The sequence below is a fragment of the Rhipicephalus microplus genome, chromosome 4 (assembly GCF_043290135.1).
Source record: "Rhipicephalus microplus isolate Deutch F79 chromosome 4, USDA_Rmic, whole genome shotgun sequence".
NCBI lineage: Eukaryota > Metazoa > Arthropoda > Arachnida > Ixodida > Ixodidae > Rhipicephalus > Rhipicephalus microplus.
In genome coordinates this window covers 85,181,699-85,200,774 of record NC_134703.1, presented here as the reverse complement: position 1 = coordinate 85,200,774, position 19,076 = coordinate 85,181,699, and positions in this window count along the sequence as shown.

Genomic DNA, 19,076 nt, shown 5'->3' with positions numbered 1-19,076 from the left:
ATGGCGTTATTGAAATGGCCAGGAGAGCTAAAAGTCGTAAGCGGCTAGATAGATAGATAGATAGATAGATAGATAGATAGATAGATAGATAGATAGATAGATAGATAGATAGATAGATAGATAGATAGATAGATAGATAGATAGATTAGGGCTTGCAGTACTCAAAGAAGTGCTTCGCACGTAAAACTTAAGCTGAAAGGTAGGGAAGGTAACTACACACTTTTCGGTAGGCGCCTCTGCGCTGGAGAATGGAAATAAGAAAGTAAAAGATTGGAGAGAAAAAACAAGGCCAGAAAAACGTAAGTTATCAATAAATGCTCTTATACGTATGTGGCCGTGACACTATACAATAGTCAAATGCGTTCACAAAGGTTCACAAATTAGTGAATATTTTCAGTTTCGAATTAAAGTTGCGAGCAATGTTGACAGGAAAAGAAAAATTCTGGCAATCCAGCTTCCAATGAAAGCTATAAATTTGAGCCCAATCATGAAAATAGAATTTGGCGCGTACTTTATGACCTGAGTGAGAAAATGATTTATTTCTGCAAGTTTGCTTGTTGCGACCGACCAATATCTTGTAGTCAGTGAATCTTTTGCCGTGTGGAGAAACATCACCGTTAATTTGGACGTTATTTGCTAATTTGCTATTATTACTGATATGTTTGCTTGAGCGTGAAAATGCGAATTGTAAAACTCAATATTTTATCTCCTGGCCACCGAGCTACAACCCTCGTGCCGTCTAGGCCACGTAGCAGCGAAGAGCGCCGAAGAATTTTCTACCTGTTCAAGTTAGCAACATCATTGTAGAGACACAACGGTACACATAATATATTCTGCACTTTCAATCACTTGATAAAAAGCAACACAAACTTACAATACCCCATGCCTCGAACACCTTTGCCTCCGTATCAAGAATATTGATTTTGAAGACATGTTTTATCTACACGATGGACACACCACAAGACGCAGAGAAATAAACACACGCACGAAGCGCCATGCGTGCGTGTTAGTCTTAGGTGGTGCCTCTTCAAGCAGTTTGAACATGTCTTCAAAATCAAATAATTAACTAGCCCAACGACATGCGTTGTTTCGCGAAAACCCTGGATGCGCCATTAAACGCGAAAGTTAACTGTCGGCGTCGGTCGATCATGACATCCGTATACAAGGTTCGCTCACGGTTGCACATGCCGGAACCAGGGCACGCAGGCTTGCCCCAACGCTGACCTGAAGGAACCACACGTTGACTTTTAGTCACTTGGCGCTTGAAACGTCCTCTACAGCTCATTCATATTTGAATCACGCTTGAATCTACAGTTCAGCGTTACACTACGCACGAGATTTTTAGAGGCGAATCTCCTTAGGGTGAGGTCCGCTCCTTTGAAGCACGTTGTAGTAGCCACGTCTAGTTAGTTTTAACAATTGCTCACTAAATGACGTTGTCTGTAAATGCTCCTGAAAATAACATCACTGAATAACGCTTGTGGTTTTCGTATTGTCGAAAATTGAAGAGTGTACATGGCGCTGCTCTAACGAAAAATATACAGCATATTCATGAAGTGAATGATGATAAGTGGAGCGGAGCATCCGTCCTTCCTTTCGTCCGTTTGTTGCATGCTGTAGTCTGATACCAGCAGACGGATGGACAGACAAAGAGACAGACATACGGATGGATGCATGGATAGATAGATGGACAGATAAACAGGCAAACTACAGACAAACCGAGAGATGGACGCTTCTCTCCACTCATCATCATTCACTCCGTGGATATGCTGTGAATTTTTTTACAGTGAACTACATCACTTATGACGTCATTACACGGGGTCTTCTGATGACTTCACATGCTGACACCATCACATCAAGCAAAGCCTGGTCAAAGGTGTACCGATCATGGAGGCAGTGCATCGCCAGGTGACATGCCGAAGGCTTGCAATGCTTCCGATCTCGAAGACAAGGCAAATCAATGTTAGGTAGTGAAAGATTTCGGTTTGAAGCAGACGAAGATCCATACAATACTGAGAAAAAAAAGGTGGCTTTAGTTTTGAAAGCTGCTGAAGTGAATCTATATGGGTCGTATCCTAAGAGTTCTCGTTTCTCAAATTTGTTTTATCAATCGCACCATCGTTTATTTCTGCTTGCAACACCAGCAACCTCGGCCTCGTGCACATAGCCTCCTCCGCGATCACGCAGAACGAATTTCCAATGTTTGCCACGCTTCCTTCTCCATTCCAATCACGTGTTCTCGTTCCACGATGGTTACCACCAAGCTTTATGGCACCGTTACTCCTTGTAGGGCTGACTGCCTTGTATTCTTGCTTTCGTGATTTTTTCTAGGGTAGACACCGTCTACGGCTTTTTCTTGACTACTTCTTTGTAGGTCTCTGCTCTTTTTCTTTTTTTCTTGCCTTCTTGAACTCATTACCTTTTACGCTGTTGAATTTATGTAGGGTCTCGTAAACAGTTCTCGAAGTTTAGATTGCCACAGTGGCTCCGACGATAGCATTAACGGCCATGGCTAGATATACCACGTAAAAAAACCAGTGAAACCTCATCGTGGTAGTGTCAGGCTGTTTATACGACTTTCAGCTGTGATGCAGGCCTAAAGGCAAACAGCAAGCTCAAGAACTGCATTATTTCATGAAGTATGAGCGCCTGCATGGTTCATTTCAACTGAGAGAGATAACGTTATTATGATGATATTATCCTTGAAATCTCACATAACGCAGTGGTTTGGAATGTTACATGCTGATAAGTTCTGCAAGACATTAGAAAAATAAATCAGTGTAGCTCCGCACTAGCGATATGAATGCTTACGTAGCTGTGGGACTGAAAGGCTTCTTTCCTTTTCATTCTCACCTCCATATAATTTCTTTCTTTTTATCTCCTTATCTTTCTCAGTCTTTATATCTTTTTTCTGTATCTTTTGTGTCCTCCCCTCTGATTATTTTTTGCTTCCTCTTCCTATTTCATTCTCTCGCTATGCACATCTTCCCCTGTCTTTCGTTGATTCTCTCCTTTTCTCTTCATTTCTTGAATGCGAAGCATATCTCGGCAAACTAAAGGCAGAAATAAAGAATTTGAGTTGAATTGAATTGAATTTGAATTGAATTTGAAATGAACGTTGGCAGCTTTCACCGTATCTATCTGTCTTTATATCTAGCCACCTATGATATTTAGCTCTCCTGGCAGTTTGAACAGTTTTATCAACAACAAAATTAGTATGGCATAACATTACTGCATGACGAGCATAAGTGACTAGTGATAATAAAAATCATGACACGTATTTAATGAATGTTATGGTTTACATGTCATGGTCTTGGTGCCTTTCCGGGGCCTTTGTTCACATGACATACTGAAAAACTAGTATAATATTACATGACTGCATGGCGAACGTGACAGGCCCTAACGTAGAAATCTTGACATGTGTGTTATGTAAGCAATGACTACACGCCATGCTCATGGTATGCTGGTGGTCGTTCGCTAGCTTTACATATACCAAATTTGGTATAACATGATGTGAACGGAGGATGAACACAAATGACAGGCGCAAACATTATAATGAAGACATGGAAGTTATATACGGCCTAATTTACATCCACCTCGTAACGTGGCGCTGATTTTGAAGTGACATATCTAGCATCCTTATTCATGCTTCTCATATCATCAACTCCCACTTTATGTGGGATCTGCCGATTGTTTTTATTCTGTCTTTCCATCTATTCGATTCTCTCGTTCAGATTTTTTTCTGTAACGTGCTTTATTATCTGATTTACATTTTTCCTACCTATCATTTACTTATATTTTCTACCACCATCCTGTTATACTGCCCAATACAAGGTTTACTGTGGCCTCACATGTACTGCTCTCCTTTGGATGGTGCGTACTTGGGTTTAAATCTCGATTTGCGAAAGGGGTTCTTGTTTGCCCTATAATTTATTACACTCATTGCATTTATATCTTTCTTTGTTTTTACTCGGGGTCTTCGTCTTGCAGTCGTGGCTTCGCAGCTACTTATTTGGCTACCTATCGCCTCCTTCAATCATTAGTGAACCAGTCATATGCAAAGAGATTCGCCAAAGTTATATGGCACGTGCCCGAGAGGATGGACAATTTTTTAGATAACTGTGGCTATCTTCATTTTTTTGGGGTGTAAGTGGTAATAACTCGAATTTGCCCCATTTCTGCAGCACATACCCGTTTGTAATGGCAATAGTTTTCTTGTGACCATTCTTAGCTTGGTTGTTGACCAAACTAAGAACATTAATCATTGTTGGGCTTTATTGTGACAAATTCAGAATTTGATAACGAAGTACTCTCCACAGGGGCTCTACAGATTCATTTCTATCACCTGGGAGTGTTGACGTGAACCTCAATTTAAGAACACGACTATTCGTTGTGTTTCACCCCTCTCAAAATTCAGATGCCGTGACCAGGAATCAAACCTGGACCTTGAAGTCTAGCAGCACGCACAGTATACGCACAGTATACGCACAGTATACGCACAGTATACGCACAGTATACGCACAGTATACGTTAAAGAACCCCAGGTGGTCAAAATTTCCGGAGCCCTCCACTACGGCGTCTCTCATATTCATATGGTGGTTTTGGGACGTTAAACCCCACATATCAATCAATCAATAAAAAAAAAAGGCACCATGGTGGTAAACTAAAAGTAAAGCTTATATAATCAAACCATCTTGGAACAGCAATAATTGAATGGTGGTGAATGCTTTGCATCAAACCAGTCATTAAAAAAGATGAAGCAATTTGGAATTTTAGGAGGGTTTGGAAATTGAGAAATTCATATCCTAATATAATATTTGTAGGGCAACTCAGAAGAGCAAAAATAAAACGTTGGAGACAGGATAGGGCGCAGGTCTCGCAACGAATTTATTTTATTGAAAATTCGCCATTCATATAGATATACTTGCTACGTGATAATTTCTGTGCAAGAACAGCATTTCAATATCAGCCGCCACAAATATAAATGCTCTCGCGAAATCATCAAAGCAAAGACCATATTCACCGAAGGGGAGCGAATGTGACAGCTTACCGTTGTTGCTGTTATCGGGGAAAGAACTGCTGTTCTTGAATTCGTCAATACACTGAAATTATCACGTGGCAAGTATCTCTATACGAAAGGTATATTTTTAATGAAACGTAGTTGCTAGACTTGTGCCCTATCCAGTTTTCACTTCTTTCTTTGATTGTTTTTGACTTGTGCCACAAATAATATATTAAGATACAATTTTGAATGGTTGGCGTGAACTGGTATTTAAAATATGAACTCTAGATTTACAGGAGTTATTGAACCTCACTTCACTACCTACTTGTCGCTTTATCGGGGACAATGCAACGCATTCCAGATAGAACATGATGTTCTTTTGCATCATAATTTTAACGAAATAGTAAAAAAATACATTATATATTCGTATTGCGTGTGACATTCGCTCGCTGTTTTTTTTGAATTGTCGAATCATGTAAGTTGTAAAAATAAACATTTTGGACAGTGATTTACACATTTGAAAGATAAAAAAACAGCTGTCTTTTTTGTTCGGGGGGTGGAAGGGGTGAAAGTCTTTTGCTAGCGAAGCGATTTTCTGAACGATTATGCTTGAAACGCGAAGCATTAAGATTAGTGCGTGTGACAGAAAAGAAAAAGCTACAAAGAAGAAAAGGTTGTGTTGAAGCAAACATTCACTTTAGTTCTTTTTTTTTTCTAGGAACGATAAGGAAATCCCATAAAACATGACTGCTATAACCACAACGGCAACCTGTGCCACCAGCGTGAAATAATCCGTGAAGAAGTGCTGTCGTTCGCAGAATGGACAACGGGGTAACTTTGCTCAAAGCATATTTTTGTATTGCCAGCTTCTGAGCCCAATGTATAACAAATGAATTACCCGAAGAACCCCGATGTTAATGTATGGTGAAGTTGAATCGTTTTTCTTGCAGCCACTGCGTTAGCTTTCCTTTAAATCTCATTTCCTCTTATCTTACGCGTTCTACCAGTTGCCTATTGTACATTTTATTTTTATATACGAGTGCGTGATACGTACACTATTCTTCGAAATTAGGCCTCGAAACTATGTATGAACTTCTCCAATAGCAACAGATAAGAGCATAATGCCACCAGCTCCCACAAGGCCTATTTCACATGTCACTCATTACATCACAATTGCCCCTTCAATGTGCGCGGTTGCTGAAAACTTGAAGTAAACAATTATGACGTGAATTGTACCAATAACCATTGCGAAATGAGTAAATTGCGCTGCACTGAGACATCTACCGTGTGGAAGGTATTTTACGAGTAGAAGGTGTCATGAAATCACCGCATATGGAGCACTGTGTGCCAAGGTATCTTCTACGTAAGTAACTTTATTAAAGAAGGCGATGGTGTGCTGTATAAAGTAAGCTTTGTTGAAACAAGCATAACGAAAAGTCATGTGCCTACTTCATTGCTGGACTGGCGGTGGAATCATCCTCGTTTCGCTACGTGCATTCATATCTACCGCAGGTACTTGGTAAAGAAAGCTGACTCGGAGTCCTCTGTACATATCTTTAGTAAGGGCTCTAAGGTTTTATTGTATGATTTTCAAATCCACCCTGTTCTTGAATACGCATCCATCATCTGGACCACAGATTTGCAATATTAAGAGGCTTTAAATACTGCTTTAAATACTGCTTTGAATAAGAGGCTTTAAACACAGCGCTCGTGTTGTCCTCTTTGCCTTCCGCGCCTCGCCTTTCGTGTGTTTCTTCCAGCACCTTCGTGCTCGCGCTGCAGCCCTTATTACCATAAATACTTGAGCGAAAAGACAATACTATTTAAGGGGCATCATTGCAGAAGAATGGCTATTTGGGCTAGTTGGTTTGAATTGGCATAATTTCGTTTAGAACTAATCACCCTTTCTATGCACAAATTTTCGACGGAGGCAAAAATGCTGTAGGCCCGTGGGCTCAAATTTGGGTGCACGTTAAAGAACCCTAGGTGGTCGAAATTTTTTGAGCCCTCCACTACTGCGTATCTCATAATCATATGGTGTTTTCGGGACGTTAAACCCCACATACAAATCGATAAGTCTTTCTACGCACAAGTCATTGAATTCATCTTAGCTCTCTTCAAGTGGCCGAATCATATCGCTAATTTTATTGAACTGCGTCGTCAGATACTCGCTTAAGCTCTTAGACAAGTGCGCTGACTTGAGCCATGAATCGTCCACAATACATTGTGACAATTTAAACTTAACATCTTTCTATGGAAGCACTGCCACGCATAAACTCGGTTTTTTTTCTCGCGTGCAATTGAGTAATGGCATGAATTTACTTTTGTTCATCCCCCCCTTCCGTATTCTTGCATTCGCCATCTAAGACAACTGTCCGTAGCTCAACTGCTTCTGGTGACCACTTGTACTCATTCTTTTCTTAGTTGATTATTAGCACTGCACGATATCAATATATAGAGTATGTACATTTGCCTCTGTAAGCTACCACTGCCGTCGTATCACTATTTACGCAGCATTATGTAACAAAAGATTAATAGTTGGAAGATTTATGATGCGTATAAAATTAACACTATAATAAGAACACAGGGGAACTTAGTGTACTAAAATTTAACAAACTACCCAGAGACTTGAAAGACGCTTGAGCTTCGCCTTCAGAGTAGAACGCGAAAGCGTATTCGAGCCAAGTGCGCGTTCCCTTCTGAACTGCTATAGCCTCGCATTGGTTCTCGCTGCATGCCTCAACCGTGCCACAAGGAAATTGACCGCTGTGCGCTTGGTACGTTCGAATCCCGGTTCGGCGGCTGCATTTCCGATGGAGGCGGAAATGTTGTAGGCTCGTGTGCTCAGATTTGGGTGCACGTTAAAAACCCCGGGTGGTCTAAATTTCTGGAGCCCTCGACTACGGCGTCTCTCATAATCATATAGTGGTTTTGGGACGTTAAACCCCACATATCAATCAATCAAGCAGTATCCAGTGGGAACCAGTGCTTCCTATGAGCTTATCGCTTATGCTGGTGCTGATACTCATGTTCTTGTTGGTATTGTTGCGCAAGTGTAAATAACTGGTTATGTAAACATGTGCAAATCTTCAACATACGTTTGTGCGTGCATCAGTTGTACATATATTTATCGTGATTTAGTAAAGGTGTTGCCCAAATAAAAATTACAACACGGTCACCTTTTCTTCGCATGCTTAGCATGACATTGCTTTCTATAGAACATGGGATCTGCCAAATTTTAAAAATTCCAGTCAGTATTCCTTTAACCACATCCGGTATTTCTTTAACGTTTAAACTAAAAGCACGCATTGTGCGCAGAATGCCGTCACGATCATTGACGTCACACGCGGCAGCGCTACTAGCGGCGGGCGCTTCAAGAACTTGAAGAAAGCATTCCTTCCCCCTCTGTTTTTCTGGCTTTTTTCCTCTCTTCAACGCTCACCGTGACGTCACTATGCCATCTTCTCGTCATATACACCAGCTGTTTGTCTCGACAAATTATCAAGGGTACGTGTTTCTAGTGCAGTCGTGTACAGTGGTCAACGAAAATGTCTAGTACGATGAAATAAAATGTGAATTCATGGGGATTGGCGTTTTATATACTTTGAACATGCCCCCTATTCTGAAACGAGTCATAACTCGAATTCCACCTTTCATTTAGGGGAGCTCTGCAGATCACCACTCCGATCTCAAATAACTGAGCGTTTCGCACAAAATGATCCCGCCTGGCACTCATGCGCAATAAATATTTTCCCTGCGATATCTGACGTTGACATTCTCGACTCAATGTAGAGCGCTGAGTGAAGGGACATTCTAGATTACGTGAATTATTGTTGGTTCATGGTATCATTTTACAGCAAAGACAGTTTTTACTTCTTGTTTTTACGCTAATCTGTTCAATAATAATAATAATAATAATAATAATAATAATAATAATAATAATAATAATAATAATAATAATAATAATAATAATAATAATAATAATAATAATAATAATAATAATAATAATAATAATAATAATAATAATAATAATAATAATAATAATAACAATAATAATAATAATAATAATAATTATTATTATTATTATTATTATTATTATTATTATTATTATTATTATTATTATTATTATTATTATTATTATTATTATTATTATTAGGTAGGGGTTTATTGTGAGAGATGCCGTTGTGAAGGACTCCACAAATTTCGACCACCAAATTTCGACAACCACTTTAACGTGCCAATAATTCTAAGCACACGGCGCTCAAGCATTTTCGCCTCTATCGAAAATGCGGCAGCCACGTTAAATTGCTCAGAGCGCTTTCGATGGCCAAAATGGCTATTGCATACACAGTGATAGGCCTAAAGAAATACGAGAATCCAAGGGCAGCACGGGGTTGGTTCCACGCATGCTCAGAGTATTCAGGACTGTAAATGTCGCCCTTTGTGTCACGAGCGCGACACTACATCTTTCTTGGCATGAGAAAGAATCACGGCAACAACGTAACATGCATGTATCGGCCTCCAGGTGGTTCAGCAGTCTTCCAAGGTGTCGTGTACCGCATGTGGCAAGGCGAGATTATCGGAAGGAAAATATTGCTTCCCGCCACGCCCACTGTGAAACGTGGATGAACAAGCCTAGGGCATAATTTCTGGTGGTGCGAGCCATTGCCGTCGCCTTGTTGGCTGTTCGCTACATTTGGTGCCCGCGGACGAGCAGCTGTGACCCTCATGACGCCCAGAATGGGTTCTCTGTGCCGCGAACATTACGCCGAGGTTCTCAAAGTGAGCACATTCCAGTTACGGGGGAAGCCGTCGAAAGGGTACGTAACGCTATGTCTTTTCTCCAGGCTTTGAACGATATCCTACATCCGCACTTTGTACAGTGTGTTGATTAGGTTGTTTCCTTACGAAATGTGACCTATCGAAAACGATCGGAGAGGTTGCTTACAAATTCAATTATATGCGTTTGTGCTTGCCTGCTATCCCATGCATATCTCGATGAGGGCCTCGATAATCGTAAACTTCACCGTCGTCAATAGGCTCACCGTTTTCTTGTGTTACATATCTCGGCTCAAGAATGTGTGCACTATACTTATCCACTTTAAGCTGCCTTGCTTGAACAAAAGTGGCTATATCGCCCTGCGCGGAATTTACCTTGCATCAAGGTATGAATTCGTTACGCAACGCGCTGTGGTGGACGCGTGCTTTTGGAGGTCGACCACTCATTCGGAGGCCGTGGGATCGAATCCCGACCTTGACGGCCTCGTATCGCTGAACGCTAAACGATCAATATTAATATATGAATAATTGTTGGTGTATTATACCCAACAACCACGATGTTCTCGTAAGGAACGCCGTCGAAAACGGCCTCGAAAATTTCGACCAGCTGGTGATTTTCAACGCGCATTTCGGTGTGCTCTATCGGTATTTTTTAACTAGCATTTAGCCTCGACGGAAATGCCGATACAAGGTGCTAGAGACCCGTGTTCCCGTTATATAACACTAAAGGTAGTTCAAACTAGCGTGGCCCTTCGCTGTGGCATCTATCATAACCATACCGCCGTTTTTAGACATAAAACAGCAAGAAGCTATTGAAGTCACTACGCAATCCGGACCGAGAATACGCTTGTAAAGCCGTTAGCACTATTATATACATGTATGGTAGTGACCACTAGGGTAATATCACCCCACGTTCCTGTTTAGAACCTTTGACTCCCGGCGCAGCGTCTGACCAAAAAAGGTCATCATAGCAAAAACGAAGCCCCGTCGCGGTGGTCTAGTGGCTAAGGAACTCGGCTGCTGGCCCACAGGTCGCGGGATCAAAGTCCGGCGGCGGCGGCTGCATTTCTGATGGAGGCGGAAATGTTGTAGGCCCATGTGCTTTGATTTGGGTGCACGTTAAAGAACCCCAGGTGCTCGAAATTTCCCGAGTCCTCCACAACGCCGTCTCTCATAATCATATGGTGGTTTTGGGACGTTAAACCCCACTTATCATCATCACAAAAACAAACTATGTGTTCATAAAACAACATTTCCAGCATATCTGTATGTGTGTATGCTCAAGGCATTCAACAGAGTAGATAACAAGAATTCTTTATTTAGACACCAGATCTGCTTCAGAGCGGATCTCTAAATGCATACAATCCTCATATTAGAAAGCTAAGCAGGTTTCGATATTGTCAGGTGGTCTCGTAGGGCAGCAACAAGGGCTGGTTCACACAAGTTTTCTGTTAGGCCACTGTCGTCACATGAGCATTCTCATCCAACAGCATTTTTTCACTATAGTTTCTCCACTGACATGATTAGAGGGTTAGCCGGTGGAGTTATGTAATGCGTGTACTCTGTAATAATATGGTTATGTAATACATGTAAGCAGCGCAATGTATGCCAACTTTATCGCTTTCTTGCAAAGCTTCTCCCGGGACGTTACGGTGCTAAGCGCGACTTTCGAGTCCGTCAAGATCTCGGGCAAAAAGTCGACCGCAGCGATCACATTTCGTACACCAAATGCTGGAGGCATGTGGAGTGTTCAACTTCAGTGCACCGCAGTATAAAATTACACGTGATAAATTCAGTTGAGGAATGCTAATTTTCTTTATTAATCGGTGATCTTACCAAATATGTGCTGCTGATGTGCCTTTAGGTTATTGCGGGTTGATGATGTAACGTGATTGATAAGTAAGCTTGCCGTATTTAACGGTGTCTAGTAGTTCTCTAAAAAGAGTACCCATTTCATATGTTTCTCTGAAAACTGCGATACCAAAAAAAACAGTGTGGTTTTATAAAATTCATTTTTCAAAACATTCTACATGTACATAACTTGAACCTAGTCATATGTTTTACGCATATATTCATGTAAGGATAGGTTTTTACATTCAGGAGATCCACCCAACACAAATAAAAAAATACAAAAGAAAAGTTTACTCTTTGAAACATGAAAAAGCTAGGCAGGGTATATGCGCTTGTTCATGGTGAGATTCAGGCTGATAACAATACATAATAATGCTAGTTCTAGAGTTCATAGTAATTATTCAAACATAACTGATTTTTCTTACAGCGCCAATACCACAATACCTGACGTACCGTTGTCAAACTCTCCCATATTTGGAAGAAACTTTTTTTTGTGCACAACTGATCACACTGGGTCTCGCGTAACTTTCAAAAAGTCGTTTAGACTCCATTGATAACGAGGAGATCACTTCACTGAGTTCCGGCATTCTTTGTCTATAGGCGAAAAATGCCGGAACCCAGTGAAGTGATCTCATCGTTATCTATGGAGTCCAAACGGCTTTTCTGGGGCACACTTTCCCGTCTTCGGTTATCATAAAAATAATGCTTCAGTTGTTGTTTTCTTTTTATCTAAGCAAATTCTATTTCTCCACTTGGATTCATTGCTTTCGCAAACGCTCTTCGCCCGTTTTCTACCACATGCACCGATTACTTGCCTGCAGAGTGTTCTGTGACGATTGTGTTCTATTTAGAGGTGTTAATATATTTGGCAAGTTTATTCACTTAGAAACACAGTCATCGTCCTAGGAAAGATGAATAGAATGAAATCGAAACGAAAGCTGAATCGGTCGAGAAATACTGCTTCCCCATTGTCGCACGTTTGCCAGACAACTGTGGCTTTCACAACATGGCAAACAAAGAGAAACGAGATTGTAGTCGTAAGAAAGTTAACGAGAAAGAAGCATTCGTAAATGGTGGCATGGGCGTGCAATGTGGAACAACGCGAAGGCACTTGCTACCATTCACAATAATTATACTTGCTTAGTAAAGGAAGCAAGAAGCCATGTACTGGTACGGCAAACAAGACATTCGGTATGACGGCAACCTCTGCAGTACTCTTATTTGCGGAACGTATTAAAAAAATGGAAGCCTGCTAGGTTACCCAAAGTGCCTGTACGTTAACTTATAAGATAGGTGCCTTGTTTGGGTCGTTATGCATGCGCACTAATCTAAGCACTCGTACTCCCTCGTGTGTCATAAAAACAAAGCACGCCACAGGCAGATAAGAAATAGCGAGTTTGGTAAGCGGGACTAATACTTCACTAACAATACGGGTTGAGGCAGGACCGTATACTGGCAGGCTGCGTTCTCAAACAACCCTGTGGTAAGTACTCGTAGCAGCAAATATAGCGGCGCTCCCAAATGCTTCAGTTTTTTTGTTCTAGGCACTGTGCTCTTTTCCCAAACAATAAATTTGTTTTGGTTCTGTGGCCTGGCTGTGATGTATGTGAACAGGGCTTGACGGAAGGCTCATTCCGCCGTAATCGAATCACGGTGCTTGAACGAGTATCGCGCTTTCTCATTTGCACTTAGGATCCTCTGTTAAATACCAAATGCAAATGAAGAACACAGAAATCTACACTGAAAAATTATTTCCATTTAAAGTGGCACTCGAACTTGATGGCATTTTTTGTTTGCGTGAATGGTCACACAGACCGTGATCGGAGAGTAAGCTGAGGAATGCACCTGATCCCTCTCCATAGATAGTTGCCGCTGCAGAAGCATCTGAACATAGAGCGTACTTACACCGCTTTTGAAGGCGAACAAATTATATATTGATAACGTTACAAAATATGCGAGAGCACATTTATTATGGTACATTGCGCTATGACTTCTTGTCCGGTATAATGAGCTGAAATTTTCGTAATATGCCGAGTTTACAATATAAATGTGATACACTAGTAGAACTCGCTGTTGGGCTAGTCGGTGATGTCTTGAATAAATATTCAACGTCGCGCCGAAAGAACAACCACATACAGAAAGAAACAAATGTAACACCACGAGCACTTACTTACAGCTGTTTATTTTTTGGAGGAAATGGGCTAATATACACCTACTCTTCGTCGACACATGCGCAACATGAACAGCCCTTCTCTTACATAATTACACCAGCGGACACATGCTCTCCAGATAACGTATTTCTGTCTCATACAACTTTAGTGACGTTTCGCTAGCACACTTATTACTCCTTTTCTTTAGGTAATATGCCTCCACAATGTTCCGTGCTAACTTGTTTGTACTTCTTCCCAGGATCCTAATCTACGTGAAGTCTGGTGTGCATCCACAAGCTGTAACATGAGCGCTCAGATGCGTACCGTCATGTTGTTCATGTTGCGAATGTGTAGATGAAGAGTATTTGTATATTAGCCTGTTTCCTCAAGTAATAACCAGCTGTAATTGAGCATTCGTGGTGTCTATATTTGTTTCTTTCTGTGTGTGGTTGTTCTTTCGGCGTGACACTGAATGTTTAATCAAAAAATGCGATACATTTTTTAGGAAACTCCAAACACTTCGAACTAACTCTATCTATCTATCTATCTATCTATCTATCTATCTATCTATCTATCTATCTATCTGTCTATAGCTATCTATCTGTCTATATCTATTTATCTATTTATCTATCTATCTGTCTTTCTATCTGTCTATCTATCTATCTGTCTATCTATCTATCTATCTGTCTATCTATCTATCTATCTGTCTATCTATCTATCTGTCTATCTATCTATCTATCTATCTGTCTATCTGTCTGTCTGTCTGTCTGTCTGTCTGTCTGTCTGTCTGTCTGTCTGTCTGTCTGTCGTTTTGTCTGTCTGTCTGTCGTTTTGTCTGTCTGTCTGTCGTTTTGTATATCTATATGTCTGTCTGTCGTTTTGTATATCTATATGTCTGTCTGTCGTTTTGTACATCTATATGTCTGTCTGTCGTTTTGTATATCTATATGTCTGTCTGTCGTTTTGTACATCTATATGTCTGTCTGTCGTTTTGTACATCTATATGTCTGTCTGTCGTTTTGTATATCTATATGTCTGTCTGTCGTTTTGTATATCTATATGTCTGTCTGTCGTTTTGTATATCTATATGTCTGTCTGTCGTTTTGTATATCTATATGTCTGTCTGTCGTTTTGTATATCTATATGTCTGTCTGTCGTTTTGTATATCTATATGTCTGTCTGTCGTTTTGTATATCTATATGTCTGTCTGTCGTTTTGTATATCTATATGTCTGTCTGTCGTTTTGTATATCTATATGTCTGTCTGTCGTTTTGTATATCTATATGTCTGTCTGTCGTTCTGTATATCTATATGTCTGTCTGTCGTTCTGTATATCTATATGTCTGTCTGTCGTTTTGTCTGTCTGTCTGTCGTTTTGTATATCTATATGTCTGTCTGTCGTTCTGTATATCTATATGTCTGTCTGTCATTATGTCGTTCTCTCTGTCTAAGCTAAAATAAAATAAATTACGAAAACACAACAATATAAAAATACACGTCTAATCTATCAAAGTAATGTGCGCCTGCACTGCCTAAGTTATGACATCCCTAAGTTTTGAAAATGTAGAATGCATACTTTGGTTGAATGAAAAAAATACTGATTGAATACCTTCAAACTTGTAGTGCTGCGTACAAACGAAAAAGTTGCCCGCGCATCGACGTGCTTCGCTGTGAACGTCGCCGAAAGGCGATAGTCTTGTGCCACCCGTACTTCATGTTACTGAAGCATGAGAGTGGGTTGTACTTTACTACGATAGCAATCGTGTAGACACTCTCAACTGGATTTCGCCACCGGTGTCGCTCGCCGTATATGTATAAGTATATGTACAGATATATATATATATATAGATTTATATATATATATATATATATATATATACGTAAAAAAATAATCCAGAAGAGGACTTCAGTGCGCAGAATCGAACCTGCAACCTCGGAATTGCGAGTGCGAGGCGTTAATATTGATCCACGAGGAGAACATCCTTGATCGTCCGAATGGCAAGCTATCTATTTCTACCACTCACCGCTGCTTATGGCCATATCGGGGAAAACTATCGTGTTTTCAGCATTACCAGCAAGATGGTGCAATGAGCCCACGTCATCATATAGTCACGACGCGCGGCGCGTGATCTCATCTCCCAAGCGTGCTCTATGCCACGGAAAGGAGAGGGACGATGCTTGTGCACACGCGTGCCCTTATCTCGTGGTGGGCAGAATGGTACGTCTTGGCTGGCCTTAGTCTTTCATTGGAACAATTATGTATTAGTTAGCGGGCGCTCAAAGGTCACTGCAATCATTGCACAGTTTCCGTTTGCGAAAACGGCGCGCTTTTCAGGCACAACGAAGTAACAGCTGAGATGCTCCTTCGCGTGCACCCGTACCTGTGAGTACGTTTCATGCGTCATTTGTGGGTGAGAAACTTCAGGCCCGTTTCAATAGGCTTGCTATTCTGCGCGTTAGCTTCCAGGTTGTTGCTGTCACGTTAATTTGCTGTTGTGGCAAGGCTGTGACGTATTATCAAGCGGCGCAATTTATATTTTGCGTTGCCTAAGACAGCTCCTCCTTTATGTTGTATCAGGCACACCTGGCCGGCATTGATATAATTAAGGAAGCGCTGCGAAAGGTATGGACGACATGTAGTAGTGCTGTTGGCACACATGAGCTTGTGCGAAACCCATGTTCACTGAGAGGTGGCAGCACCTCATCGGCGGCAGACAGCATTTTCGGGCATAGTGTCACATTTTCAGCGCAGCCTAAAAATCACTGTGATATTTAAAAATACATAACCATGCCTTTTAAATAAAAGAATACATCCCAAAGTACTCAAGTATTGATGTTGCACCCTATAGATTTGCGTAATATTTGCCTTTTTATCGACAACGTTGACAAGTATTTACGCAGCCACCAGTTCAAGGTAGTTGGACTTTCAGGAAGTGCCTAGACTTTTCCTGTGTGATTGAATAGTTTGACAGACAGAACACAGGAACACAAATAGACGAAATTTTCTTCGTTCACTTATCCCAAAAAAATATTGTCTTTAAGAGTGATAATAAGTGCCCGTTTCAAGTTGTATTTTTGTATTTGTGCATTTAAATGGCAAATATTGTTTCTTCGAAAGCATTGGGTTGCCAGGATATAAAACTTAGTTGTTGCTTCAAACGAACAAGCAGAAGCCTTAGCAAGAACGAGGGTACCTAAAACTGCTTTCGGTTTCTTCCCTGATAACTTTTCAAATTATTTTTACCCTCGTTTGGGATGATTGAGTTACTAGAGGATTATGAACACGATCGCAGACGCGTATGTGCAGTACACTCTTTCATATCTTTATTTTCAAACACTGCCTGGCTTCTAATTTTTCTTCATTGGTGCATATATTTCAAACAGCCGCCAGCACTTCTTTCACCCTCCACTTTTACGAAATCTTACTTGATCCACTTTATTGTCATTATAATAGCTCTGTGCAATTCAAAGCTATAGAATCTTTTTACAAAACAAGTCAAGTGATTTCACACTAATAGCTGCACTCACAGTAAAGTTGCTTTCACAATGACGAGAACACCATGTGCGAGGAAAATCACCCGAGTTTCGTAGAACATGAACGCACATCTACATCTACTTGAGTGGGACAAACCTTTACTTTATAACACCTGGAGTGCTCTTGCAGGTGATCATTCAGACATCTTTCGGTTAGACGCACGTCGCAACCACCACTGTTCAAAGGGATCACACAAAACACGCAATGCCCCGTACACAACCCACGAATCCGTCACGGTGCTTCACGGCACCATCGGGTTCCTCCTCCTTCTTAAAGGACGTTGTCCGGTAGTCCAACATGGCACTCCAGCTTAGCAGCGATCACAGTCCATCGCACCTGTTCGCCTAATGGCTTCAGGTTACTCATTTAAGTTCCAAATCCACCGAAACTCACACGAACTTCGTTAGCCACCGCCACCGCTCTATTGTTGCCGGTCGCAGCCATCTTGTCTGTTTTGATCTCGGCAGTTCGAGATCTCGCGAGAGGTGCCGGTAAGGTATGCAATGGCTGTAGCGGGCGCAACGTAAGCGCCGACATTTAGCGTGCGTATCTCCGGCATGGGCAAACGCACGCACCTTTATTGGGGAGATTTAGAATACCGTTTGCAAGCGCTACGGGCGTTGCGGGCGTAGCGGGCGCCACATGAGATTTAGAATAGCGTTTGCCCTACTGCGATCCGCCACGCACGATCGCAGCGACACCGTATCCTCGAAACCAGCGCTTGCGGGACACATGCGGGTCCATCACCGCACGCAATTTCGGATTTTTTGCGTGCGGTCCGCGAACACGAATGCCGACTCGCGTTACGACGCATGCGCAGTGGCAGTGACCGAACCACAAGCGCTCGCGGTGCGCTATTCTAATAAGGTTCAACGCATGCGCACTTTTGCCTTTTCTCGCGCGTTGTCTACAATAGGCCGTTGCGCGCGCTGAACTACAGCTCTCCATTGAAGAGATTTAGTACTGCGGAATAGTGATACGTACTTATCGCGCAAGCGCCTTGCGTCACGTGGCATCGTTTGTTACGAGTGTGCTGTTTGTACGCCGTAGGACCCGCGTACGCAACGAACGTGAAGCAATATATTGGGCCATATGGTAGATCAATATAGAAGTACGTGTTGTTAAAGGCCAATCTGAGCCAATCCAAGTGTGCTGCCGCGATTATGGCCATATGTTTGTGGCAGAAAATCATATGTGGCAGAAAAGTGAAGCCGGCCGGTGCTCGCGTTTGATGCCGCCATTTGGCGAAACGAAGTCTCGCGCTGTCGCGTACGTGTTCGAGAGCAGAGCAACCACCTCATACATACGCATGCACGCATCGCATGTGTCCGTACGTAAAGGCCGTGCACGTAAAGCGATACGTGCGCGTCGCAATCTGCGCATGCGCGCTGGGCAAAGAGTGCATGGCGTCCATACGTACGCAACGCCGCCACGTACGATACGTACGCAGTACAAATACTTTTCATTAGAGAGTTTTAGTACTGTGGAACGGTGCTACGTACGCATCACGTAAGCGCCTTGCGTTACGTGGCGTCGTTTGCCACTAATCGGCTTTTAGTACGCCGTAGTACCCGCGTACGTAACGAGCGTGAAGCGTGTTGCGCCATTTGGTAGATCAAAATAGAAGTACGTGTTGTTGACAGCCAATGTGAGCCAATCCAAGTGTTACAGCCAGATTATGGCCATATTTTAAACCACAGAGTCGGTCGGTGCTTGCCTTCGATGCCGCCATTTTGCAAAACGAAGTCTCGTGCTGTCG